We start from the raw sequence: 9,034 nt of genomic DNA on the forward strand, positions 1-9,034 counted from the left end.
GGGACAGCAAAATTTAGGGAAAAATACTTCCTGCTCTGTGGCTCTCACTTAGAACTCCACCCACGAATTCAAAATTTAAGTGAATTACCCCTTCATTCTGACCCAACTTCTTGTGGCAGGTGTTCCACATTATCATAGGCCTCTAGTCACTGCTTCATCCTAGGCTGTCCCAAGGCTCACCTGCCAGGGTTTGTGGAGCAGGCTGGGGCTTTTCAGGCCAAGAGGTGCAAGGGTGGCATGTCTGAGTGTCCACGACATCTGTGTCTGGTGAGGCAGGGAGAGCCCACACACAGAAAGCAAGGTTCAGCTTTTGGTTGACCCCCTGCCCCCATCCCCTGGGGCCTTTGGGAAAGAGCCTGACTTGTTGGTGCCACTGTTTGGGAATCAACAGTTCAGGAGATTTTCTGTGGTGATAGAGGATGGAGTTGTAATGGCTCTGAACATGGGGCCCGATGGCACAGGCCACTTCTGCAGCCTGGCTCCCAGTAGCATCTTGCAACTCTGAGGCCCAGACGCAGACACACTCCCTCTACTCCGCTCTTCTCACCTGCCCATTCCTGGGCTGGGAGCCCAACCTCAGCTGGAGCCACCCAATGGAACCTTGGCCAATTTCTGCAGTAATCACTCCTGGTTCCTGGGAAAAAATAAAAAGATGACCCTCTAGTTCCAAACATGGTTATGGTTCTCTTGAGACAAATCTCCAACAGGGCAGCATCGTCTGTGTCTAAACCTTGTGCCCCACCGCTTTGCTTGCACATGTTGCAGGTGCTGGAACGTCAGGTGACCATCTCCACCTGCAGTGGAGTCACTTGCCTTTGCTCAGCATGGCATCTTCCTTCTTCTTGACAGCACTGTGTTGATGGTGCCCAAGAGCTGGTAGGTGGCCTGTGCCTGGCCTGTCCCAGGACCCCATCTGCTCAGCACAGTGATAGGGTTGAACACGTGTCCTAACCTTGGACAATCAACTTCTCCCCAGAATTTTTAAACAAGACTCTGGACAGATATCCTTCTTCCTCCATGGGCTTGGATGAGAGGCCACTGCTTTGGCAACCATGTCTCTGCTATCAGGAGAAGCTGGGCAGAGAGGATGCCATCATCACAGGGAGCCACAGAGCCCAGGGAGGGAGCCTCGAGTCCTGGCTTTGTTAGAAGCCCTGGTTCCACTCATTTCTGCCCTGTTCAAGGCTCGATGTGTTCAACCTACTCTCAGGAAGCCTTAAGTCAAAGGTCCAGAAGATGGCCACAAGACAAGACCCTGGTAAGTGGGGATGGGATGGTAGGAAACTGAGAAAGTAAACAGAAACAAGCCCAGGATGGGGAGGAATGAAAGGTGTGTTGCAGGGTGGGCTGAAGAGGTCAGACAGAGGGTCAGGAGAGAGGACGAGGGGGGCGGGGCATGCATCCAAGCTTATAGATCCATCTTTCAGGATCACGGGACAGGGACAGCTGAAAGATGGAAAAAAAGAGCATCCTCCTGTGTCTGTGTTCAGAGACTGTAGGCGGAGTCTCCCAGAGCCAAGGTCAGGGACCAGGAGCATGGGAAGAAGCAGGCAGGTGGCATCCACCCCACAGATGGTCACCACCAGATGCACAAGAGAGGATCAGGCCTCCATACAAGAACCAGGAGCTGGCCGTGCAGAAGGGCATTTCCAAACCACATGGGCAGAAGGCAGACTGGCTCAGGGTAAGTAGACTGGAGAGTTCCAGAGCCTGCTTGGTGTCCTCCAGCTGACCTGCCCACAGAGTCCAGGGCCATGCCCCTACTGCTGGAGCCTCCACACCTGAGAACATGACACTCTAGGATCACTCCTCTCTCCCAGTGATGGGAACTTAAGGAACACAAAAAGGTTTGCACAGCTGCCGGGGGTTGGGAGGTCCAGCAGAGGAGGAGGTGAGGGCAGCCCATCTGTCTCAGCCCTGTCACCTGTATGGGGTCCTGGCAGCTGGTAGCTGGGTGTGGGGCACCTTTCCCCCAGAGGAAAGAGACAAGGTAGGGAAGAAATGGGAGCAGCACAGGGTGGGTATTGGGCACTTCCTCTGTAACAAGTCAGTGCCCAGCATCCAATGTGCACTATCATTCAACCCTCACGGCTCCCTGCGAATAGACACTATTGACTATGCTCATTTCACAGAGGAGGAAACCGAGGCACAAAGAAGCTAAGACACTCACCAAAGGTCACAGAGGTGGGAGGACGTGATTTTCTAGCCCTGTCTGTCTAGCTGCAAAACCGTGAAGAATGAGAGAGCAGGCAGAAGGAATGTCTTCCACGCCCTGTGCATGTCTCGTAGCCACATGTGTTTCACACATATACCCACAACCCTAGCCCATTATATACACATATGGTGGAACTGCCTTATGTATGTGAGCAAAAACTTAATGAAATCCAATTAAGCTTCATTTTATGGCTCTAGACTCTTTATGAAAGTAATTTCTTACCTAATTGTGGCTATGGTGGCACCTAAGTGGCCACCTGATGCGATTGAGGACAGAGCTCAAATCTGGATCCCTTAGCAGCAAAGCCAGGTCTAGAACTCATGTCTCTAGATTCCCTCTCCAGTGCTCTCTGTACTTCCCTTGGGTGGAAAGAAATTACCATGAGGTTACTGTGAGCTACCCCTTTGCCTTGGGATTGCCCCAGTGGTGTGCTGGTAAATGTTTAATAAGCAGGTCTTCTTTAGGAAACAAACAAACCAACGAAAAAACCTGACTTGTAGCATTTGCCATTTTCCAAAGTGTAAATATTCCTACACTGGTCAATTTTAAGCAACCAGTATGATGTTCCTAGATGGAGTTGGGGTACTCCAGCATACCACCGTTCCTCCCATAGTCACGAAGGATTCCAGAACAGCTGGTGCTACCTGGAAATCAACCTAATAGTCTTCCTTCAATTGAGTTTGAAACCAGTGAGTCCACCATCCATAAAGGCTCAGAGTGGGAGGGTTGCTGATGGTGGAAGAGATAAATCTGTTCATGATGGCTTTTGATGCCAAAACAATGTCATTAACTAGAATTTTACGTGGTTTAGGATGAATTGAGGAAAATTCATCCATTGAATTTTTAGGCAGACATTCCTTTTGTCTGCTCTCACAATTCATGAATTGTGGTGTCATGGTTTAGAGAACAGACTAAAGCCAGATGGCATGAGTCCATTCCTAACCAGCTGTGTGACCTTGGACATGTAACTCAACCTACCTATGAAATGGGGATGGCTCCAGGGCCAACCACATAGGGGTTGTGAGGATTCATTGAGAAATGTGCACACAAAGCTCTCAGTGAAGTGCCTGGCGCATGATAAACACTAAACAGATGTCAGCTATGTTTGCAACTCAAGTCAGGGTGGTCAGCTGTTGTTACTATGTGAGTCAGGGTGTAAAAAAGCACCCCAGGATTACTACGTAGAGATTGATTGCTGGACTAGAAGCTCCATGAGGGCAAGGACTAGTCCATCTTGACCTCTGCTTTATTCCCACACAGAACAGTGCCTAACACATTTATTGAGTAGGAACTCAATAAATACTGGTTGCACAGTGAGTATGGCATCTAGCACTACTTAAATATTTGTATTTCTTTAGCTCTTGCTTTAATTGTATCCTCTATTTAAAAATAACCACGAGTTGGACAGTGTGGTGACTGCAGGGGGGAGAGGATAGGGAAAGGTGGAAGAGGGTATATGGGGGATAAATGGTGATGAAAAAAATAATATAATAAAGTAAAGGGGTAAATGTTAAAATAAATAAATTAAAATAACCATGATAACCCTGGCTAATGTTTATGCTCGGTTTTTCTGAAAAGTCATTATATTTTTTTTAAGTTTGTTTGAATGGAAATAGGAGCCTACTTCCCCCTTAGTCAGCCACACCCATGGAAATCTGCTGGTGTAGACTGTAATCCAGGCAGTAGGTCCACTTAGTGGCAGGACAGCAGAATAAAGCAAAAGGCTCAGATGAAAACCTTTCCAGCATTATTCTCACACAGCCCACGCCCTGAAGTGACAGACGCAGCTAATCCCAGGCCCTGGTCCTGACTGTCACCTCTGCCATCCAGCCAGCAGGCCCTGGAATGAGGGGTGCGGGTGCTCTGGACCTGGGCAGGGGCTGGGGGATTCTATCTTCTTTTCCTGCTCAGCTCCCTCCCTGTGCTCTCCTCCCCATTGTGCCCCTCAGTCCCCTTCCCCCCTCCAGAGCAGACCCCAGCCCGCCCCCTCCACAGGCCTCTCCTCACCACTCTCCACTCTCCCAGACTGGTTTGTTCGGGCATGAAAAATGGCTCCGTGGAATAAAGATGTTTCCCCTCTGATGAGCACATTTGCAGAAGGTATGTCAGAGATCCCGGGGCTGGGGTTGGGCCGTCTCTCCAGAAAGTTGTTTCCCCCCCCTTCTTCCCCCCCTCCCTCCTTCCCCCTCTCCCTCCCACCCCCTTTGCTTACTTATTGGAAGAGTAATAAATATTGGGCCGACAGGCCCTTCTCACAGTTACAAAGCCTACCTGTAAGCGAGCTCAATAATTAGCAGTCTTGAAGATGATATATGACTTTCATTACCCTTTGGGACTGGAGACTAAATGAGGACAGAGCTAATTGCCGTGCAAAGCAGTTTGGCATGAATGAGAAAAATGCAGGCCCTGTCTCCTGCCAAAAAAAGGGCCCTATTGCTGCTCTGATCTCAAGGCTGGTTTCTGCCGCAGGAGTTCACTCAGTGTCCATAAATCATGGGCTGCTTACAGCTGGGGCTGCCCTGAGTCGTCAGCGGGCTGTGTGCTGAGTGACAGACCCCAGCCGACCGCATTAGAACTTCAGCTCGCTCTTCTTCTCCTCCTCCTGGTCCCCTTCCTCCTGCTTTCCTCACTGACCAGAAAATTAAACCCAGACTCCTCGGAGGGGGAGGCCCACAGCGGGTGGGGGCGGGTGACTTGGGTGGGGCCCGGGTGGCCACGCACAGCTGCTCACTCCCTGCACACTGACTCCCCGCTCAGAACATGACCCGCCCCGAGGCCAGGGGAGGATGGCTCTCTCCATCCTCGGGAGGAGGCAGCCCCCTCCTGGAATGCTCCAGACTGAGCTTTTGTCCTTGGTTTGTCATCGAGACAAATGTGGCCTCCCTTCTGGCTGCCTGTCTCCCTCTCCCCCCACCACCCTCTCAGGAAATGCTTCCCTTCCCTTAAAGGGGAAGGACTGACAGGAGCCACATGTGTGTCTGCAGCTGACAGATGGAGTGCACAAGCCAGGGAGGCTGAGGTAGCCAGGAGGGGCCGCAGTGACACGGGGGACGCTGCACCCCTCAGCCCCGCCCCCTGGTCACTCCTCAAGGAGCCCCACTTCTCAGGGTCTGGGGTGAGAAATGTGCTGACCATGTAAAGCCTTGTCCCTGTCCCCTTCTCCATGTCCCCGGGCGAGGGAGGGAGGTCCCCTCCCCTGTGGGCAGATACCAATTTCACAATCAAAACTGAGCTCCCTGGCTTTTCTAAGGGCAATCACATAACTAATTCTTAGTGTTGCCAAATTACATTTGACGCTTCATTTAAAACTCAAGGTTCCATAATGCAAAATCTTCTGGCAACAAGGGTGACACGCACGATGAATGTGTGTGACTTGACAGCCAGGGCTGGAGGGGTGGTTCCACGTAACGTCCTGAGAGGGAAGGGGCTCTCTTTTATTGAACATCTACTTTACATCTGGTGATTTCCTGAATAAATTTATTTATTTCTCACTACCCCATTTATTATCTTATTACCTCCCCAACGACTCTGTGAGCCAAGAGCTATTCAATGCCCCCATTGTGCAGAAGTGGACATCAAGACCCAGCGAGGTGGAAAGAGGCAAAGCTGGGGTTCGGGATCCTGGGAGCCTCTCACTTCTTTGTGCCATTTAATTCCTCCTTTGAGGATTGAGGCAGGGGTCCCCCAATCTGGAAGCCTCGGCTGCATCGTGGGGGTGGGAGTTAGGGGCAGACTTTGGCTGCATGTCATAGAATGCCTGGCTGCAGCGGCTTAAACAGTACAGGCCATTTGTCTGTGTAGGACTAGTGCAACTCAAGAAAGACTTCAAGAACCCAGACCCTTGCCATCTTCCTTCACCGTGCTCCTTGCATTCTAGCTCCTTGCATTCTGGTTAAAAAGTGGCTGCTATACCACCTGGCATCATGTGGTCAGTCCAGGGAGCGAAAACAGATTAGGCAGAAGAGAGAAAAGGACTTCTCCAGCCAAGGCTTTGTTTTTTTAATTTGGGAAAAAGAGCCCTCCCCAGCAGACTTCCCTCTGCATCTCGGTAACCAAACTGGATCTCATATCCCCCACCTTCTCCCAATCTCAGCCAATCACCGCCCAAGGGAATGAGTTGCCATGACTCATTTAAACCAGTCACGATTTGCCTCCTGGGCCTGGAAGATGGCCCAGGGTCCTGGGTTTTGGCTACCTCTTGTTCTCATAGAAGAGACCTGAGTCCCATTTAGAGAAAGACTGATTTGCAGGGTGTGCACACACAGCTTTGGGGAGCTTTGGTGATTTGGTTCCTTCCTAAGCTACCATCTTCTCTTGGTTTGTGCACCGAAAGCTCCCCGGTGGGGGGAGTTTGTGTTCTGTGGATCTATGTGTGGGTGGGGAGGGGTAACACCATGATCACTCCACTATGTGTGAGTGCCAGAGCCAGCCGTGGCCTCTGCTTGGGGCAGACAGTGTACTGAGTGAGTGAAATGAGGTGGAGGCCAGCATGCTGAAGGCCAGGGACACCAAAATAGGAGCTTTGTCACCTTATTCATGCATCTCACACTCACGCCTTGTAAAATCTGTGACAGCGAGATTGAGCTAGGCTGTAATAAGGGGGTTGTTCCCCTCCCACCCCTACCTGCAACTGGGGCAGAATGCAGCATCCCCCTCCCCCACCCCCGTATCAGCCTGTGGCATCCGTGGGACAGTTCTCATCACTATCTCCTTCCTATTGAACTGGGGACCGATTCACTTGCTGGGAAGGGCATCTGTCGGAAGCAGGCAGGAGACAGTGGCATAGTCAGGCAGGGCCACCAGGTGGCTGCTGCATAGCAACAGTAACCAGCTCACTGCCTATCCTGCAGGACTCCACTGGCCACTTCTGGGCTCCTGGCTGCTTCTCTCACTCCCAACTTCTAATATTTCCCAAAACTTTCTCAAGAGGCTCCCCCATAAGGATGGGGAGGATGCTGAGAGGTTTCTGAGTGCTATGGTCCTACCTCAGGCCCTCCGGGTGCAAATCAGGTCCCATCTTCCTTTCCTTGAGACCCCAATGGCTTCTCATATCCTTGAGAATAAAACTGGAACTCTTTACCTTGACCTACAAGTAGGGTGACCTGTTATCCCAACATTATTATTAGTAGCACCCTTTCAGTCTCAAACGTGCTCTAGTCTGGATGATAAATTATGTGGTCATCTCATCAGGCAGTTGGCTCTGCCTGCTCCCAGCCCTGCGTCTGTCCCCAGGCTCTTCTCTGCTCACTCCAGCTCACAGGCCTCGTTCCAGCCAGCCAGAACGGCTCCTTGAAGGGGCCAAGCTATTGCCTGCTCCCTTGTGCCTGCATTACCCCACCTGGAACATTCTGCTCGCTCCTTCCCTGCATAGTTCTACTCAGCTCTTAGGTCTCATTTCAGTGTTCCTTTTTCAGAAGGGTCTCCCTTTGTCTCTCCCCCATGAATCTTAATTATATCATACAAATGCTGTTCTTTTTCTTTATTGCTAGAGTGATCAATGTGATAACCTGTTTATTTGTTTAATATCTGTTTCCTCCACTAGATTTTAAGCAGAGACCCTTGCATCTCTAAAACCTAGCAGAGGCCACTGCCCAATAACTGTTTTATGAATGAATGAATGAATGAATGAATGAATGAATGAATGAATGAATACACACTGTTTCTCCCAAATGCACAATTGAAAATTTAAAAGAAAATTCAATTGCATTCCAATGGAAATTAGAATCCCTAGCATCAAAAAGACAAGAGATAAGTGTTCGCAAAGATGTGTAGAAAAGAGAACCTTTGTGCGCTGTTGGTGGGAATGTAAATTGGTGTAACCACTGTGGAAAAAACTATGGAGGTTCCTCAAAAAATTAAAAATACCTCTTTCTCTTCAAGGAGGCAGCAGAGCAGCCTCCCCAGGAGACGCAGAGAAGCAGATCTTTGTGAAGACCCTGACTGGCAAGGCCATCACCCTTGAGGCTGAGGGCAGTGACACCACTGAGAATATCAGAGCTAAAATCCAAGATAAAGAGGGCACCCCGCCTGACCAGCATCATCTGATTTTGGGGGGCAAACAGCTAGAGGATGGCTGCACTCCCTCAGACCACACATTCAGAAAGAGTCCACCCTGCACTTGGTGCTTCGTCTGAGGGGCGGCATCATCAAGTTCTGCCAGTTCACCCAGAAGTACAACTGCAACAAGGTAATCTGCCGCAAGTGTTCCATGCGCCTGCACCCCCACGCTGCCAGCTGCCACAGGAAGGAGTGCGGCCACACCACAACCTGTGCCCAAGGAGAAGGTTAAACAAGGCCCCTCTACCAACTCCTCGGGCCTGCAGGTCAGCCTTCTGCCCGAACCCTGGGGCCCTGGGGCCTCAATAAGTTTCTCTGTTGTCAACGAGAGCAGTAAAAAAAAAAAAAAAAAATTTAAATAGAACTAACGTATGATCCAACAATCACACTTCTGGGTATATACCCAAAGAAAATGAAAACAGAATAAAAAAGAGATATCTGCACTCCCATGTGCACTGCAGCACTATTCACAGTAGCCGAGATGGGAAAACAACCTAAGCACCCATCAGCAGATGAATGGATAAAGATGTCACACACACACACACACACACACACACACACACACACACACACACTGGAATATTATTAAGCCACGAGAAAGAAGGAATTCCTCCCATTTAAACCACATGGATGGAACTTAAGGGCATTTTGTTAAGTGAAATAAGCCAGACAGAGAAAGACAAATACTGCATAGTATCATTTATGTGTGAATCTAAGAAAAGTCAAACTCATAGAAACACAGAGTAGAAAAGTGGTTGCCAA

General features: G+C 49.9%; 1 pseudogene; it reads left to right on the forward strand.

The window, feature by feature from the left end:
- The window catches only part of LOC107545796 (ubiquitin-ribosomal protein eL40 fusion protein pseudogene), a 62,685-nt pseudogene extending 54,104 nt beyond the window's left edge, over window positions 1-8,581 (forward strand).
- The last annotated feature ends 453 nt before the right edge of the window (window positions 8,582-9,034 follow it).

Source organism: Miniopterus natalensis, chromosome 14, assembly GCF_054644295.1.
Source record: "Miniopterus natalensis isolate mMinNat1 chromosome 14, mMinNat1.hap1, whole genome shotgun sequence".
NCBI lineage: Eukaryota > Metazoa > Chordata > Mammalia > Chiroptera > Miniopteridae > Miniopterus > Miniopterus natalensis.